The sequence below is a fragment of the Gossypium arboreum genome, chromosome 12 (assembly GCF_025698485.1).
Source record: "Gossypium arboreum isolate Shixiya-1 chromosome 12, ASM2569848v2, whole genome shotgun sequence".
NCBI lineage: Eukaryota > Viridiplantae > Streptophyta > Magnoliopsida > Malvales > Malvaceae > Gossypium > Gossypium arboreum.
In genome coordinates this window covers 113,621,027-113,638,874 of record NC_069081.1, presented here as the reverse complement: position 1 = coordinate 113,638,874, position 17,848 = coordinate 113,621,027, and the positions used below count along the sequence as shown (strand labels likewise).

General features: G+C 35.5%; 1 non-coding gene and 1 pseudogene across 1 annotated transcript; one reads left to right on the top strand and one right to left on the bottom strand.

The window, feature by feature from the left end:
- Positions 1-15,206, top strand: part of LOC108477727 (S-norcoclaurine synthase 1-like) — a 58,895-nt pseudogene extending 43,689 nt beyond the window's left edge.
- Positions 4,743-4,849, bottom strand: LOC128285827 (small nucleolar RNA R71). Its single transcript, XR_008276375.1, has one exon. It is a non-coding gene; the product is annotated as a small nucleolar RNA R71 (small nucleolar RNA).
- Positions 15,207-17,848: the final 2,642 nt, after the last annotated feature.

Below are 17,848 nucleotides of genomic sequence, written 5' to 3'. Positions count from 1 at the left end.
TAGGCATTAAAACTGAATTTCATATATTTAAATACTTTACATAAATATCTCGAAAAAGATTTCTCATTTCTTCATCATTACAATTTAGTGCATATTACACAATTCACAAATATCACATCTTTTTGACACATATACTTTTGTCACAACATTATTACTTAATGTTCAAACAATATAACTTCTTATATTCTCCAATTATAATTTTCTTTTCAAATTTCATAATTCCATAATCTATTATTATTATTTATTTACTTATAAATTTAAATATATACATATATATTACATTTTATTTCTAAATAATTCTATACTACAATATAACCATCTAAATAAAATTAATTTAAAAAAAATCTTGTAGTACTTACAACAAAAAGATTGAGATGATGCCCTCCTTCACTCCTTAGCCTTCTCTTTTCCTTTTTCTTGAATTAGGTCCTCTCCTTTCTTTTCTTTCTCTTCAATGTCATATAAAACATATAATATTTATATGTTAGAGAAAATAATTAAATGACTTTCCTATACTATTAAAAAAATAAACATGTATGATATAATAAATTCATCATTTCTTACATTAACTTATATTTCAATTTATTCTATAACTAAAATTATTTCCATTCCTATTACAATCTATACTTTATTTTTATTTAAATTCTACTTATAACTTAGTTTAACTCCCAAATTTTCATTAATAAACCCCAATTTCAAACTTCTTATAATTTACTCCTTATTGCAATCTATTTCACAATTCAATCTTTTTCTCAATTCTAATTTGAAATTTTCGAAGTTCAATCTATAATTTATCCATAAATTCAACATAAACTATATAAAAAAATCTACTAACTCTCAAAATTTCAACATATACCTAATAGTATTTTGTTCTAGGATCATAAAACTCAATAATTACAAGAAAATGAATTAAATTAACTTACCAAATTGAATTTGAACCCTTGAAATCCCAAATTTCTTTTTCTTTTCTTTCTCCTTTTCTCTATTTCGTCCCTCGCTATTCTGCTTTTGTTTCTTCTTTTTATTCTGTTATTTTACTTTACTTTACTTTATGTTTTATATATTATATATAATATAATATAATAATATAATATATTATATATTAATACTTAAATTTAAGTTAATATAATATATAATATATATTTTATATCAAAAATATCTTAGATTTTTTTTTCTTTTAACTTTAAACCGCCTCATTTTATAATAATGGCATATTTACCTATTTAGTTCTTTTTATTTTCTTTGATCTATAATTAAACTTTCACACTTATTTCAATCTAATCCTTTTCCTAATTACTTCTAATTAAGTCGAATTCACCTAATCAAAACCTAATTAGACACAACTAATTTCGTAAATATTTATAATAAATATTTACGAATTCGATTTATCAGAACGGAGTCCCGAGAATGCATTTTTTTCTTTCTTTTCTCTTTTTATCAATTTAACTATATAATCAATAAACTTTTCCTATCAAAATTTTCATGCAGTATTCCTATCGTAATATAGACTATGCCACAATATTAAAATAAATTTTCTTTCTAGATCGGATTTGTGGTCACGAAACCACTATTCCGATTTTACTGAAAATGGGCCATTACAAGCCCACAAGGTTTTGGGCAAATTCTTCTCAAACAGTAGGCACCTGGCCATATTCATTAAACTCCTATTCTTTCTTTCACTGACCCCATTCTGCTGAGGTGTATAGACATTAGTCAGCTGGCGTCTAATTCTTGCATCATCACAGAAAGCTTGAAACTGAGTTGAGGTGTACTCAGTTCCATTGTTTGACCTTATGGTCTTGAGCTTACAACTTTTTTCGGTCTCAGCAGCAGTCTTGAACTTTCAAAACACTGAGGCCACCTCTGATTTGTGTTTCAAGAAGTAAATCCAAAAAAATCTCGAGTGATCATCAATAAACAGAATGAAATACTTACTGCCATTCAATGACTGAGTCTTCATAGGGCCACATACATCAGTATGGACTAGTTGCAGCCTTTTTGAGGCTCTCCAGGCCTTATTTGAAGGAAATGGCAGCTGACCTATTTTCCTAGTTGACACACCTCACAAACCTGCTCCTTCTCAATCGAGTTGGTGAAGTTCTCAACTAGTTCCTCATTTATCATCTAAGCCATCGGTCTGAAATTAGCATGACTAAGCCTTTAGTGCCAAAGCTTGGATTCATCAGGTGAAGCTACATAAGTTGAGTCTGACCCTTTATTCCAGTCAACAACAAAACTTTTATCAGCCATTTTGACTGTCATGAACTGCGATCAACTTGGACCACAAATTTGGCACTCTTTGCCTTTGAACACAACTGAATAGCCTTTCTCTAGCAATTGAGCTATTCTAAGAAGGTTTCTGTCAATCTCAAGCACCAACAATACATTTGAGATGACCTTGGCACCTGTGGGAGTGCATATCAACACATCCCTTTTTCCTTCAGCCTTGATAAACTGCCCATTACCAACTTTCACCGTGGTTTTGCAACTTCTGTCCAAGGTTTTGAAAATGGTTGCATCTGGTGACATGTAGTTAGTGCAACCACTGTCCAATAGCCATCATTTTGAACCCTTCTTCTCACCAGCTGAGTATGACACAGCAAAGACCTGCTCCTCATGGTCACTACTGTCTTCAGCCACTTGAGGTTCAACATTTTTCTATTGTGCTTGATTCTGTCTAAGTCTGCCTTTGTTTTTGTAAACCCTTTCAACATGCCCCATGATAAACCGTAATTTATACATATTTTTACCCCATGCTTAACACATTTTATGGATAATTTTCCCTTAGAATTGGTGAATTCGATGCTCCTAATGCTTTAATTTCATGTTTTATACTTAGGAGAGCATAAGAGAGCGAAAGGAATGAGAAACGGGCTAAAAATAGAGAAAAATGGGCCAAAGTATGAATTCAACATGGCCTGGACCTCCTCATACGGGCAGAACACACGCCCGTGTCAATTTGGCAGATTCGAAGCATGACTCACATGGGCGTGTCCTTGCCGAGCCCAAGTTGAGTCTAGTTCAGAAAAGACTAATTTTGAGGGCTTCTAGGCATTCTAAAGCCTATAAATACACCCTAGAGGAGGAAAGTAGAGGAGGCACAAAGAGGGAGGAAGGAATTACTCAAAGAAAGCCGATTGTTCCATCTCAGAAGCCAGATTCATCATCAAGACTGAAGATCTCCCCTCAATTTCCCTTCAGGAGTTTTGGGTTTTCTTTATGTTTTGTATTCATTATTCTTCTGAGATGTTTTCCTTTTTAGTTATGAACTAAATCCCCTAAATACCTAAGGGGGATGAAACCTAAGATGAATCTTGTTATTATTTTCTAAATTGTATGATAAATATTTAACTTGTTCTTAATTATGTGTTCTTAATTCTTGTTTTGATATCTCAGCATACTGATTCAAGATAAGCTCTTATTAAGAGGAGGAATAGACCCTGTCTAAGAGTACATTTTTCATAATTAAGCGGAGTTAATTGTGCGCCTAGAGATAGGGTGACAAGATTTTGCCGGATTAGGGTGAAACCTAATAAAGGGATACATAAACGAGTTAATGCAACCCTAGGGTGTTAATTAGAGAGAAGTCTCAATTATTCAATCTAGGGATTAGACGTTATTAGTCTTGAATAGGGATAATAACATAACTTAGGGATCTCTACGAAACAAGTTAAATGAATAAATCGTCCGATTCGGAGCCAGAATAACAAGTAAAGTCTAGGTGGATTTTTCCTTAGGTGTTGTCTTAGTTCAATTGTTTTCCAAAAATAATTCCCCAATTCTAATTTCTGTGAATTCTTAGATTAGTTAATTAATTAGTTAAAACAAACCTCATTATTTTTAGGCTAGATAATAAAAAGACAGTCATTACTAGTACTTTTAGTTCCTTTGGGTTCGACAATCCGGTCCTGCTAAAACTATACTACTATTCGATAGGTACACTTGCCTACATCGCGATAATAGTTAGTTTCAAGAATGATTAATTATAAATATTTAAAACTTACCTGTCATGAAAATCGCGATCAAGTTTTTGGCACCGTTGCCGGGGAACTAAGATATTAGATCGCTCAATTTTTATTACTTTAGCCATTTATTTTTCTTGGAATTTAATTTAATTTAATTATTTATTAATTTACTTTTTCTTTCTCTTGGCAGGTTTCTATAGTTTATGACTAGAAGAAACCCGTCAAGACCACTCCTCTTTGACAAAGAAATAGATCGCACAGTTCGCAGAAACCAATGAGAAATAAGGCGAAGCTTAAGATACACAGAGAACGAGCAAGAGGATGATACTCAACCCCTAACTGAAGTGATGGCTGAAAGTTAAGACAATCAACTACCTCCTGCAATTACAGTTAATCAAAATCCTGCTCCACGGACTATGTATGATTATGCTAAACCTTCTTTAACAGGAACTGAATCGAGCATAGTTAGACCTGCTGTAGCTTCAAATACTTTTGAACTAAAACCTAACACTATCCAAATGATATAACAATTTGTTCAGTTTGATGGTTTGCAGGATGAGGATCCCAACGCTCACTTAGCAAACTTTTTGGAAATATGCGATACATTTAAAATTAATGGTGTTTCTGATGATGCCATTCGTCTTCAGTTATTCCCTTTTTTTATTGAGGAACAAAGCTAAATAGTGGTTGGACTCGTTGCCACGAGGGTCAATCACTACTTGGGAGCAAATGACGGAAAAATTTCTATTAAAATATTTTTCACCGGCTAAAACGGCCAAATTACGTAATGATATCTCTTCGTTTGTGCAGATGGACTTAGAAACACTCTACGATGCATGAGAGAGATATAAGGACCTTTTGAGAAGGTGCCCTTACCATGAGTTACCGCTTTGGCTACAGGTTCAAACATTCCATAATGGTCTGAATCCTTCGACTCGACAAATGGTTGACGCAGCTACTAGCGGAACCATCAATAATAAAACACCTGAAAATACTTATGAGTTTATAGAGGAGATGTCACTGAATAACTATCAGTGGCAAGTCATGAGGACTAAGCTAACTAAAACAGCAGGCATTTATAACGTCGATTTGGTTGCTATGCTGTCAAACCAGCTAGAACTTCTAAATGAAAGATTGATGGTTTACTTGGTTCTACTCGGGTACATCCAGTAATAAGGTGCGAGACGAATGGAGGAGGAGTATGCACAGAGTATCAACCCTTCAACCCTAGCATCAAGGAGGAACAAGTTCAATATATGGGTAACAATAACTCTAGATCCCCAAATAACCCATATAGTAACACTTATAATGCAGGTTGGAGGAACCATCCCAATTTCTCGTGGACGGTTAAGGAAATCAAAGACCACAACATCCTCCGGGTTTTCAACAACCACCCTATCAACAGGAAAAGAAATTGAACCTTGAAGAGATGCTGTCTAAATTTATCTTGGTGTCAGAAACCCGTTTCCAGAACACTGAGACAGCACTTAAAAATCAACAAGCGTCGATCCAAGGGCTTGAAACTTAGATAGGCCAGCTGTCCAAACTAATTTCGGAAAGGCCACTAGGAAGTTTACCTAGTAACACCAAATCAAAAGAGCATGTAAAAGCAGTTACACTAAGGAGTGGGAAAGTGTTAGCTGAATCTGAAAAAAAGCTAACACAAGAAGCCGTGATAAGCGAAAGGGGGGAAGAAAAACCCGAAAATAGTGACAAACCAGTGCCGAAGGAATATAAACCACCAGTTTCATACCCAGCAAAATTGAAAAAAGACCACACTGATGCATAATTTGGTAAGTTTCTTGAACTTTTTAAGCAATTACATATCAACTTACCTTTTGTTGAGGCCATCTCGCAGATGCCTACATACGCAAAATTTTTGAAGGAGCTTCTAACAAATAAAAGGAAGTTCAAGGACTTGTCTACAGTAGAACTCAACGAGGAGTGCTCAGCCATACTCCAAAACAAACTGCCAACCAAACTGAAAGATCTAGGAAGTTTTACTATCCCTTGCTTAATTGGTAGTCTGAATGTTGAGAAAGCACTAGCTGATTTAGGCGCTAGCATTAATTTGATGCCATATAAAATGTTCAAACAACTTGGTCTTGGGGAACCTAAACCCACTAGGATGAGTATTCAATTAGCCGATAGATCTGTTAAATATCCTAGGGGCATTATAGAAGACGTACTTGTGAAAATAGATAAATTCATAGTTCCTGTTGACTTTGTTGTACTTGACATGGACGAAGATGTGGAAGTGCCCTTAATTTTAAGGTGCCCATTTTTAGCCACTGCTAGGCCTTTAATCGATGTGGGTGACGGTAAATTGGTACTTAGAGTAGGTGACGAGGAGATTATCTTTAAAATTTATGATGCTATGAGGTTTTCTAGGGAACAGGATGATTCATGTTACTTTATTGACTCTATTGATCATACTACCCAAGACTCTTTTCAGGAAATTATACAAAAAGACACGACGAAACTGAATCTAGCTCAAGAAGAGGAGACATATGATGAACTTTAATGAGCATTCTTCAAGACAAGTAGAATATGAGGGCATTAAGATAAATGATGAACTTAAGCAAAAACCCTCTATTGAAGAGCCTCCAAAACTGGAACTTAAACAATTACCAAACCACTTGGAATACGCATTCCTTGGAAATAATTCTACATTACCAGTTATTATTGCTTCTAACTTGCAACCCAATGAGAAAGAGGAATTAATCCAAGTATTAAAAGAACATAAAACAGCCATATCTTGGAAAATTTCTGACATTAAAGGAATCAGCCCTTTTTTTTGCACCCATAAAATTTTGATGGAAGATGAATACAAACCGTGTGTGCAAGCTCAAAGACAACTGAACCCAACATGAAGGAAGTTGTTAAAGCTGAGGTAATTAAACTTCTAGATGCTGGAATTATTTATCCTATTTCTGATAGTTCTTGGGTAAGTCTAGTGCAGGTTATCCCTAAGAAAGGAGGCACGACGGTTGTAACCAACGAGAAGAATGAATTAATCCCAACAAGGATAGTCACATGATGGAGAGTTTACATTGACTACAGGAAACTGAATGATGCCACAAGAAAAGATCACTTCCCCTTGCCATTCATTGACCAAATGTTGGAAATATTATCCTGGCACATGTACTACTGTTTTTTAGACGAACTCTCTGGCTACTTCCAAATCCCAATAGCTCTTGAAGATCAAGAAAAGATGACATTCACATGCCCATACGATACGTTCGCTTATCGTAAAATGCCTTTTGGATTATGTAATGCTCCCACCACTTTTCAGCGCTGTATGATGGCCATCTTTGACGAACTCGTGGAAGATATCATGGAAGTATTTATGGATGATTTCTTGGTATTTGGTAACTCTTTTCATCTCTGCCTTAAAAATTTAAAACAAGTTTTAATAAGATATGAGGAAACGAACCTTGTGCTTAACTGGGAGAAATGTCACTTCATGGTTCAAGAAGGTATTGTATTAGGGCATAAAATTTCTAGTAAAAGGATTGAAGTGGACAAATCTAAAATAGAAACAATCGAAAAATTACCCCCTCCTAGTTCGGTTAAGGCTATTAGAAGCTTTTTAGGACATGCTGGTTTTTATAGAAGATTTATTAAGGATTTTTCTAAAATAGCTAAGCCTTTGACTAAATTGTTAGAAAAAGATATACCTTTTAATTTCAATCAGGAGTGTTTAGAAGCATTTAATACTTTAAAGGAGAAATTAGTTAATGCTCCAATCATAATTGCACCTGATTGGAACTTACCATTTGAATTAATGTGTGATGCGAGTGATTTTGCAGTAGGTGCAGTATTGGGACAGCGAAGAGACAAGAATTTTCAACCTATCTATTATGCTAGCAAAACTTTGACAGCTGCACAAGAGAATTATACTACTACGAAAAAAGAATTGCTAGCTATAGTTTTTGCATTTGATAAATTTCGATCATATCTCATATTGTCTAAAGTTGTTGTTTACACTGACCATTCCGCCTTTCGCTACCTTTTAACTAAAACTGATGCAAAACCTCGACTCATTCGATGGATTCTCCTATTGTAGAAGTTTGACTTGGAAATTCAGGATAAGAAAGGAGCTGAAAATTTCGCGGCTAATCATCTGTCCAGGCTTGAGAACTCTAATACCAAAGAACTAGATGAAGTTGAAATAAGTGATTCGTTTCTTGAAGAATAATTTTTCACTATATCTGACTCCGAGGTACGTTGGTTTGCAGACATCACGAATTTTTTAGCCGCTAACATTATCCCAAAAGGATTAACACACCGGCATAAGAAGTGATTCTTTAATGATGTGAAAAACTACTTTTGGGATGACCCATTTCTTTTTCGCAGATGTGCAGATCAAGTCATTAGAAGATGCGTTACAAGATCAAAAACATCAAAAATACTGGAACATTGCCACTCAGGGCCAACTGAAGGACACTATAGTGGAACTAAGACCACATATAAAATACTTGAATTAGGTTTTTACTGGCCCTCGTTATTCAAAGACGCTAACAGGTATGTTACTTCATGTGACAAATGCCAACGGACAGGTAACATATCTAAACGTGATGAAATACCTCAAAACTATATGCTTTCATGTGAAATATTTGACGTTTGGGGTATCAATTTCATGGGCCCATTCCCCAGTTCATTTGGGAATAAATACATCTTAGTAGCAGTTGATTATATGTCCAAATGGGTGGAAGCCCAAGCTCTACCTACTAATGATGCTAGAGAGGTAGTACGTTTCCTTAAGAAACTCTTCTCGAGATTCGAAACACCTAGAGCAATTATCAGTGATAGGGGCACTCATTTTTGTAATACCCAATTTGAGAAAACTCTTAAGAAATACGAAGTTCATCATAGAACAGCCACCCCATACTATCCTCAAACTAATGGACAAGTTGAAGTAGCAAACCGGAAAATCAAACAGATCCTTAAAACAATTGTAGAATCAAATAGAAAAGACTGGGCAATGAAAGTAGATGATGTCTTATGGGCTTATAGAACTGCTTTTAAGACTCCCATAGAGACATCACCTTACAGACTTGTTTATGAAAAAAGTTGTCATCTACCATTCGAACTAGAGCATAAAGCTTTTTGGGCTATTAAATTTCTAAACCTTGATCCCGAACTTGCAGGAAAAAATAGGTTGATGCAGCTGAATGAACTTGATGAGTGGCGAGCCAATGCATACAAAAACTCACGCCTATACAAGGAAGCAACAAAGCGGCACCATGACACTCGTTTAAAGCAACAAAAACAATTTGAAGTTAGAGATCTTGTCCTCCTATACAACTCAAGACTCAAATTGTTTCCTGGGAAACTTAAATCATGATTGTCAAGGCCATTTGTAATTCAATCTATCCTTCCATATAGCACAATAGAGGTAAGTCACCCATCACACGGTACTTTCGAAGTAAATAGACATCGTCTCAAACTTTATAATGGTGAGAATTTTAAAGATGATGGAGAGGAGCTACGACTCTACAAACTGCCCTGAACAAACCAACAAGGTAACAGTCGAGCTTAGACTATAAACAAGCACTTATCGGGAGGCAACCCGAGTACTAACAGTTTTAAATTATTTAAATTTCAATTTTTAAACATCTAGGTCACTAACAGAGTCTTTGAAGCATAGGTTCCCAACTCCACACGGCTTATCACAAGGCCGTGCTTAAGGCCGTGTGACAACCATGGACGAAAACATGGCCGTGCGATACAGTTGTGTGAAAATAGGGTAAAAGTTATCTTTCCCAACATGGGATGCGATAAGTGGCCATGGGCGTGCGACCTGCCCGTGGTCAAATCTGCCAAATGAACACGGACGTGCGCAGAGCTACACGACCGTGGGAGAAGCGAACCACATCACACACGATCGTGTAACATGATCATATGGCCACACTGCCTAGACACACGGGCGTGCCCGAAGGCCATGTGACGACATCTCACTTACGCTAAACACGGGCGGGACACAATCCACACGGGCATGTGAACCGGCCGTGCCACTTGAAAAATTAGATTATCTATCTTATTTTATTTTTCTTTTATTAAATTTTGAATTTTTTTTTTGTTTTTAAACACGGCTTATCTTTATGATTACTATCAAATTATTCCCCCAATTCTCCTTTTGTCCTTCAGAATCATATTTGTCCTCCAGCTTTATTTCCAACAACTCGCTCCCGTTAATCCAGGAATTTCATCCATTTTTAACTCAGGAAGTTTCACTTTTCTCTCTATCTTATGAACTTACACTTACATTTGTCAAAATATATATCTTTGTACATTGAGAACAATGTACATCTTAAGTGTGGGGGGTATTTATTTTACTATCAGAAAAATCCCTAAATGACTGTCTTATTCTCTTGAAAAGCTCTCATATCATATTTAGGATAAATTTTGATAGATTTATGATTTTGATTGATATATCTTGAATTAAAACATAGGCATTTATGCATTGATTGTTTAAACTTTAAGACGTTAGAGAATCAAGCATGATAAGTTGATTTTTAAGAATTTAAAATTTTAGGTTGTTTCCCCAAAGTTTAGGTATTACTTTGAATTGGAATTCACAAGTTTTAAACATCAAAAAGCCGTAATTTTTGTGAGATTTTTGACCTCTTGAGCATCTATTAATTCTTTCATGCTCACTTTTATTATTGCTTTGAGTGCGTCAGTATTGAACTGTTATTCTAGAACTTGCTTGATTATGCATGTCAAGACCACACTATTTGATTTGATATGTCAAAATGAGAAAGAAACTTAGGATTAACCCAATCATGCCATGAAATGCCTACCTCCACGATTAACCCTTAGTAAACCCTATTGAGCTAACAAGCCATTTCTTGTATTACCCTTAATATTAACCCTTAACCAATTATTGTTGAAATCCTCTAAATTAATTTGATCCCCATTTTTGTTGAGATTGGAATTGAAATAGTTGCTTAGCTATGTTTTATTCTACTTTGTAATTTAACTTGTTCTTAAAAATATATATATACATCTTAGTAGTACTAATCTTCTGAGCTAAAGAGGTTAAATTCCATATTCTGAGAAAAGCTATGTTGTACGCAATTGATGACTAGCTATTTTCTAGTTAGGTAATTTTTCAATTCAATCTCGATTCTAACCTTTTCTTTCAGCTTGTGACCGCACCCCCTAACCAAGCTACGTTATAACCCTCTAAAGACATTTTGATTAATGTTTCATCTCAATTTATAAGTGGTGGAGATTTGATTTTCATGCAGGCCTATGGTAATGACTTTTCATTATTGACTATTGAGTGCTTCATTTATTGTCCTTAAACAGCTCGAGTGATTTGAGTGAATCTTTAGTGAGGATGTAAAACTCTGTGACATTTTGAATCCAAGGTAATTACTTAGACGAGGGGAGACACCTATGTTTTTAGAATAAAATGCTCAACTTGGAATGTTTGAAACTTTGATGTTCTTTTAGTTGAATTCTCAATGTATGATTACTTATGTATTAGTTTGAGATATTATTGATAGAAATTATAAGTTGAGAAATTTATTTTGATTATGAGTTGAGAATTTTGCTTGAGGACAAGCAAATGCTTAAGTGTGGGGGTATTTGATAAACCGTAATTTATACATATTTTTACCCCATGCTTAACGCATTTTATAGATGATTTTCCCTTAGAATTGGTAAATTTGATGCTCCTAATGCTTTAATTTCATGTTTTATACTTAGGAGAGAATATGAGAGTGAAAGGAACGAGAAACGAACCAAAAATAGAGAAAAATGGGCCAAAGTATGAATTCAACACAGCCTGGACCTCCTCACACGGGCAGACCACACGGTCGTATCAATTTGGCAGATTTGAAGCACGACTCATACGGGCGTGTCACACGGGCGTGTCTCTGTCGAGCCCAAGTTGAGTCCAATTCAAAAAAGGCCAATTTTGAGGGCTTCTAGGCATTCTAAAGCCTATAAATACACCCTAGAGGAGGAAAATAGAGGAGGCATAGAGAGGGAGGAAGGAATTACTCGAAGAAAGCCGATTGTTCCATCTTAGAAGCCGGATTCATCATCAAGACTGAAGATCTCCCCTCAATTTCCCTTTAGGAGTTTTGGGTTTTCTTTATGTTTTGTATTCATTATTCTTCTGAGATGTTTTCCTTTTTAGTTATGAACTAAATCCCCTAAATACCTAAGGGGGATGAAACCTAAGACAAATTTTGTTATTATTTTCTGAATTGAATGATAAATATTTAACTTGTTCTTAATTATGTGTTCTTAATTCTTGTTTTGATATCCTAGCATACTGATTCAAGATAAGCTCTTATTCAGAGGAGGAATAGACCCTGTCTAAGAGTACATTTGTCATAATTAAGTGGAGTTGATTGCGCGCCTAGAGATAGGGTGACAAGATTTTGTCGGATTAGGGTGAAACCTAATAAAGGGATCCATAAATCGAGTTAATGCAACCTTAGGGTGTTAATTAGAGAAAAGTCTCAATTATTCAATCTAGGAATTAGACGTTATTAGTCTTGAATAGGGATAATAACATAACTTAGGGATCTCTACAGAACAAGTTAGATGAATAAATCGTCCGATTCGGAGCCAGAATAACAAGTAAAGTCTAGGTGAATTTTTCCTTAGGTATTGTCTTAGTTCAATCGTTTTCCAAAAGTAATTCCCCAATTCTACTTTCTGTGAATTCTTAGATTAGTTAATTAATTAGTTAAAACAAACCCCATTATTCTTAGGCTAGGTAATAAAAAAACAGTCATTACTAGTACTTTTAGTTCCTTTGGGTTCGACAATCTGGTCTTGCTAAAACTATACTACTGTTCGATAGGTACACTTGCCTACATCGCGATAATAGTTAGTTTCAAGGACGATTAATTATAAATATTTAAAACTTACCTATCACGAAAATCACGATCACTCCATATTCTTGCAATGTTGGCAATGTGCATCTGGTCTAAACCAACATTTGGCCTCTGGATGACCAGGCCTTTTACAGTTCTTGCAGGATTGGTCCCCTCTTCTTGCAGCATCTGGCTTAGGCCTGCTTCTCCAGTTCTTTTTTCCTTTATAGGCAGAGGTGCTCGAGGTAGCTATGGTCTTGGCTTGAAGAGCTCCTTCTTGGTGCTCCTCCATTCTGCTAGCTCTCCTTTGCTCCTGAGCATAAAGAGCATTGATAAGCTCAGTTAAGGAGATGCTTGTTAGGTCTCTCGAATCCTCAAGGGATGAGATTTTTGCCTCATATCTTTCAGGAAATATTGAGAACACCTTCTCCATGATCCTTGCCTCACTGAACTGTTCTCCTAGCAACCTTATGCTGTTCATCATAGCCATGATCCTATCTGAATACTGCTTCACTATTTCTTCCTCCTTCATCTTCAAATTCTCAAGATCACTTCTCAACTTCAACTATTGCTGTTGCTTTGTCCTCTCTATACCTTGGAACTCCTCCTTGAGCTTGTCCCAGGCTTGTTTTGGTATCTCACAAGCCATGATTCTGGTGAAGATGATATCTGACACACAATTCTGAATGCAAGACATGGCTTTGTGCCTCTTGGTTCTCTCATCTGTATGCTGTCTAATTGGAGCCCACTATGGGATTGACTCTAAGTGGTGCTGGCTCAGCATCAGTGTTCACAACTTCCCACAGATCAAAGGCCTGTAGGTAAGTCATCATCTTAACCACCCATATATGAAAGCCTTATCCATTGAAGACTGGTAGAGCTGCTGGAGAAAAACCTGAAGAAGTCATTCGAGTTATGATTCAAATACAATAGTTCCACTAAGAAAATGGCTCTAGATACCAATTGTTGGTGTTTAAGAATCAAAGCAAGCTGCCAATGTGACTTGAGCAACAAGGCTCGAGACTTGCAGAAGAAACAAAAGCAGAAATGTTGCTTAATGAACAGAACAAGAACAAAGCAAAGATCAATGGAGCATATAGATGAAAAACTGATAATTTTTCATTAACAATTAGCATTGGCATATTGCCATTATATATATCAGTCATTGACTGATCAAAACAAGGCAAATTTCACCTAATACTTACCTAACACCACTAATTACGTGGAAACTTGACAAAGTAACTTGCACACATAAACAAAGCTGATTTATCAGCTCAATCACTACTTAATTACATCAAAATTTTCACCAACTAAGTTCAAATCAAACTAAGTTACAAAACATGAACTTGAAGTAACAAAAACATGTTGAATTTGGATAGCACTAATAAGCTTCAGCTGCTGCATGCATGTTTTGACCTACATAGCCTGGTCCTTGGCTGTATGAGCTGCACGGAGGCCAACTTCATGAAAACACAATTATACCTTGTTTACATCTATGGATTCAGTAGTTCATTTTTACTGTTGAGTGGAACAGTTAGTCAACCATGAGGTAGCAGATGAAGTGATTAAGAAAATTAAGACTGATATATTGGAGTTCTTCAACTTGCCATTGGAGGAGAAGATGGTTTACGCAAAGATAGCAAATTACCTTAAAGGCTAGGGTCAAGATTTCGTTCTTTCAGAAGACCATAAGCTTGACTGGGGCGACATGCTCTTCCTTTTTGTCCTGCCTGTATCCTTAAGAGACATGAGATTGCGGCCGACCAATCCCCATTCATTCAGGTACATCAATAAAGCCTCTTGACCCTTCAACTCCTTGACCGTAATAGGGTATAGCATTAATTGTCTGCAATTTTGCTGTATTCAGAGCAAGTTTTTTTAAGTGCTCAATGGAGTTGCATAAGGTTATGATTTATCTATGAAACAGATTGCCCAGAACTTTGGGCCTGATCCTAAGATACTTTCAAGATTTTTTGAGTATGGAATACAAGGAATAAGGATGAACTATTCTCCACCCTGTGCAGAGGCAAGTAAGGTATATGGTGTAGCACCACACTCAGACGCTATAGGCTTAATGCTCTTGCTTCAAGTGAATGAAGTTGAAGGATTACAAATTAAGAGAAATAAGAAATGGGTGCTTGTTAAACCCATCCCTGCCACATTTATCATTAATATTAGAGATATGATGGAGGTAACACAAGCATAAAAATACTTGAAACTCTATACACTTGACTGATTGAATACGTAAAGTGCCACTAACGAAAAAATGTTATACATGCAGATTATGAGCAATGGAGAATATAAAAGCATAGAACACAAAGCTGTGGATAATCCGGAGAAAGAGCGACTGTCAATTACAGCATTTCACAATATAAAAATTGGTTGTTGGAACTAAGAAAACAAATAAATAAAGTTTGACAGAAACTTGAGCTTGAAGGCTCGATGTCTTGCTAAGCAAACAAGAAAATCAGTTGAGACCTTTGAGCAAATTGCTTGAGAAAAAACTAGAAAAGTGAATAAGAATTTTGAATAATTTCATTAAAATTGAATTGAGGCATAATGTCGATACATATACCAGTCAATAAGCTGGTCAAAACAAGCAAATGTCACTTAAACAACTACCTACTACCAATAAGTAGTCTTGAAACTAGTTAAACATAACTTGCACACATAGCTATGCTGATTTATCAATCTATCAACACCTAATTTCATCAAAACAATACCAACTTAGTTCATTTTCAACTAAGTAACAAAACAAATACTTGAAGTAACAAAATAAATCAGCAACATGAATCTTCAATTGCAACTTCATGGCTCAGGCAGCTTCTTTGCTTCTTGTCTACATGCAGGTCAACTTTATCACTCCTCCTTGGCTTGCATGCTACAAACTCTCATTTTGGCTCTCAAATCCTCAAACCTTAACACACAAAGAGAATTTGTCAAGATATCAGCAAGCTGATCCTCAGAATTGCAATGAATCAGTTTCACTTCTTGACATTGTTTGATCTCCCTAATAAAATGAAACTTTATCTTGAAATGTTTGGTTCTCCCATGAAACACTGGATTCTTTGCAATTGCAAAAGAAGATTTGTTGTCACATTTGATCTCCGTTGCTTCCCTTTGGTGTAGATTCAAGTCTGCCATGGTTTTTCTTAGCCATATAACTTGATTAACAACTCCTCCAGCTACCACATATTCTGCTTCATCAGTTGATTGAGCAACAACATTTTGCTTCTTCAAAATCCAACAAAAAATAGTTAAACCAAGGGTAAAAAAATACCTTAAGGTGCTCTTCATATCATCTATCGATCCAGACTAATCACTATCAATATAACCAAATAGTTTTATGTTATCAACTTTGGTGTACATCATTCCAAAGCTTAGTGTACCTTTGATGTACCTGAGAACTCTTTTGGCAGCTTGAAAATAACTTGCATTAGAACAATGCATGAACCTAGATAGGAGACTTATAGCAAACATGATGTCTAGTCTTATGGCTATCAAATACAACAGACATCTTACCAGGCTTCTATAAGTTGACTCAGCTACTATCTCGAAATCACCTTGGCTGGTCAGCTTTTCTCCAACAGCAATTGGGGTGCTTGTTGCTTTACAATTCAGCATGGAGAACTTGTTCATATTAGTCAAGGCAAATGCCTTTTGGCTTAGGAAAATCCCTTGCTGAGTTTGAGACACTTCCATGCCAAGGAAGTAGGACATTTGTCCCAAGTCTGACATCTCGAACATCCTCTTCATCTTGTCTTTGAAATAAGCCAACATGATCTTATTTCCTCCACTTACCAGCAGATTATCTACATACAAGGAGACTATGAGTTGTGTTTCATCACCTTCCTTCTTCACATACAAGATTGGCTCACTGATGCTTCTCTCGAACCCCAAGCTAGTTAGGTAGCTGTTGATTCTGTCATACCAGGCTTTTGGTGCGTGTTTCAAGCCATACAAGGCCTTCTTTAGCTTGTACACACTATCTTCCTTTCCAATTACTTTGAAGCCTTTAGGCTATTCAACATAGATTTCATCATCAAGAAAAGAATTGAGAAAGGCATATTTTACATCAAGTTGATGTATCTTCCATTGATTCTGTGCAACCAAAGCAACCAATAGCCTAATTGTATCAATTCTAGCCACTGGTGCAAATGTCTCAAAGTAGTCAATGTGTAACACTCCTTACCCGAGACTGTTGCCAGAATCGAGCACGAGGCATTATTAAACTTATTCTATCCCTTAAATGGGTTTAAATTGCTTATTTAAGCATTTCGGAATGTACTGCCATTCTGCATCGTAGTCGCCTAAAAATTCATATCTTGAGTTCCGAAACTCGAAATTAAGATCCGTAAATTTTTCCTGAAACTAGACTCATATATCTATCTACTAATTTTTTCATAGATTTTTTGACTTGGCCAATTAGTACAGTTTATTAGTTAAAATTTCCCCTATTTCAAAACTCGACTGCACTAACCTCTTGTTACTACGAACCATGTTTCTTCCTGTAAAAAATTCATATCACTAAGCCGTTTGTTTCTCTTAAAACTAGACTCAACAAGGATTATAACCATATAAACTATACCTTCTAATTAGTTTTGTACAATTTATGGTGAATTTCCAAAGTTGAAACATGGGTTCCAGAAATCACTCTGACCCTGTTTCACTAAAACTCAGATATATCATGAAATATAATACCTTTACCTATTTTTCTTATTCCATAAGAAAATAGACATAATAAGATTTAATTTCATATATTATTCATCTTCAAACTATGTTTATGCAATTTTAGTGATTTTTCAAAGTTACGTCATTGCTGTTACTTGAATCTGTTTTAGGTTACTTTCACATTTTCATAATTTTCATGTGATAATCACCATTCAATCATACATATTAATAAACATGCATATCATCGGCCATTTTTATTAGCTAATCACTAGCAAGTATTTACACATCATTCATTGTTCATATTATACCAAAAGTGGCTAAGTTTCTATACATGCCATACACAAAACAAAATTTCTAATTATACCG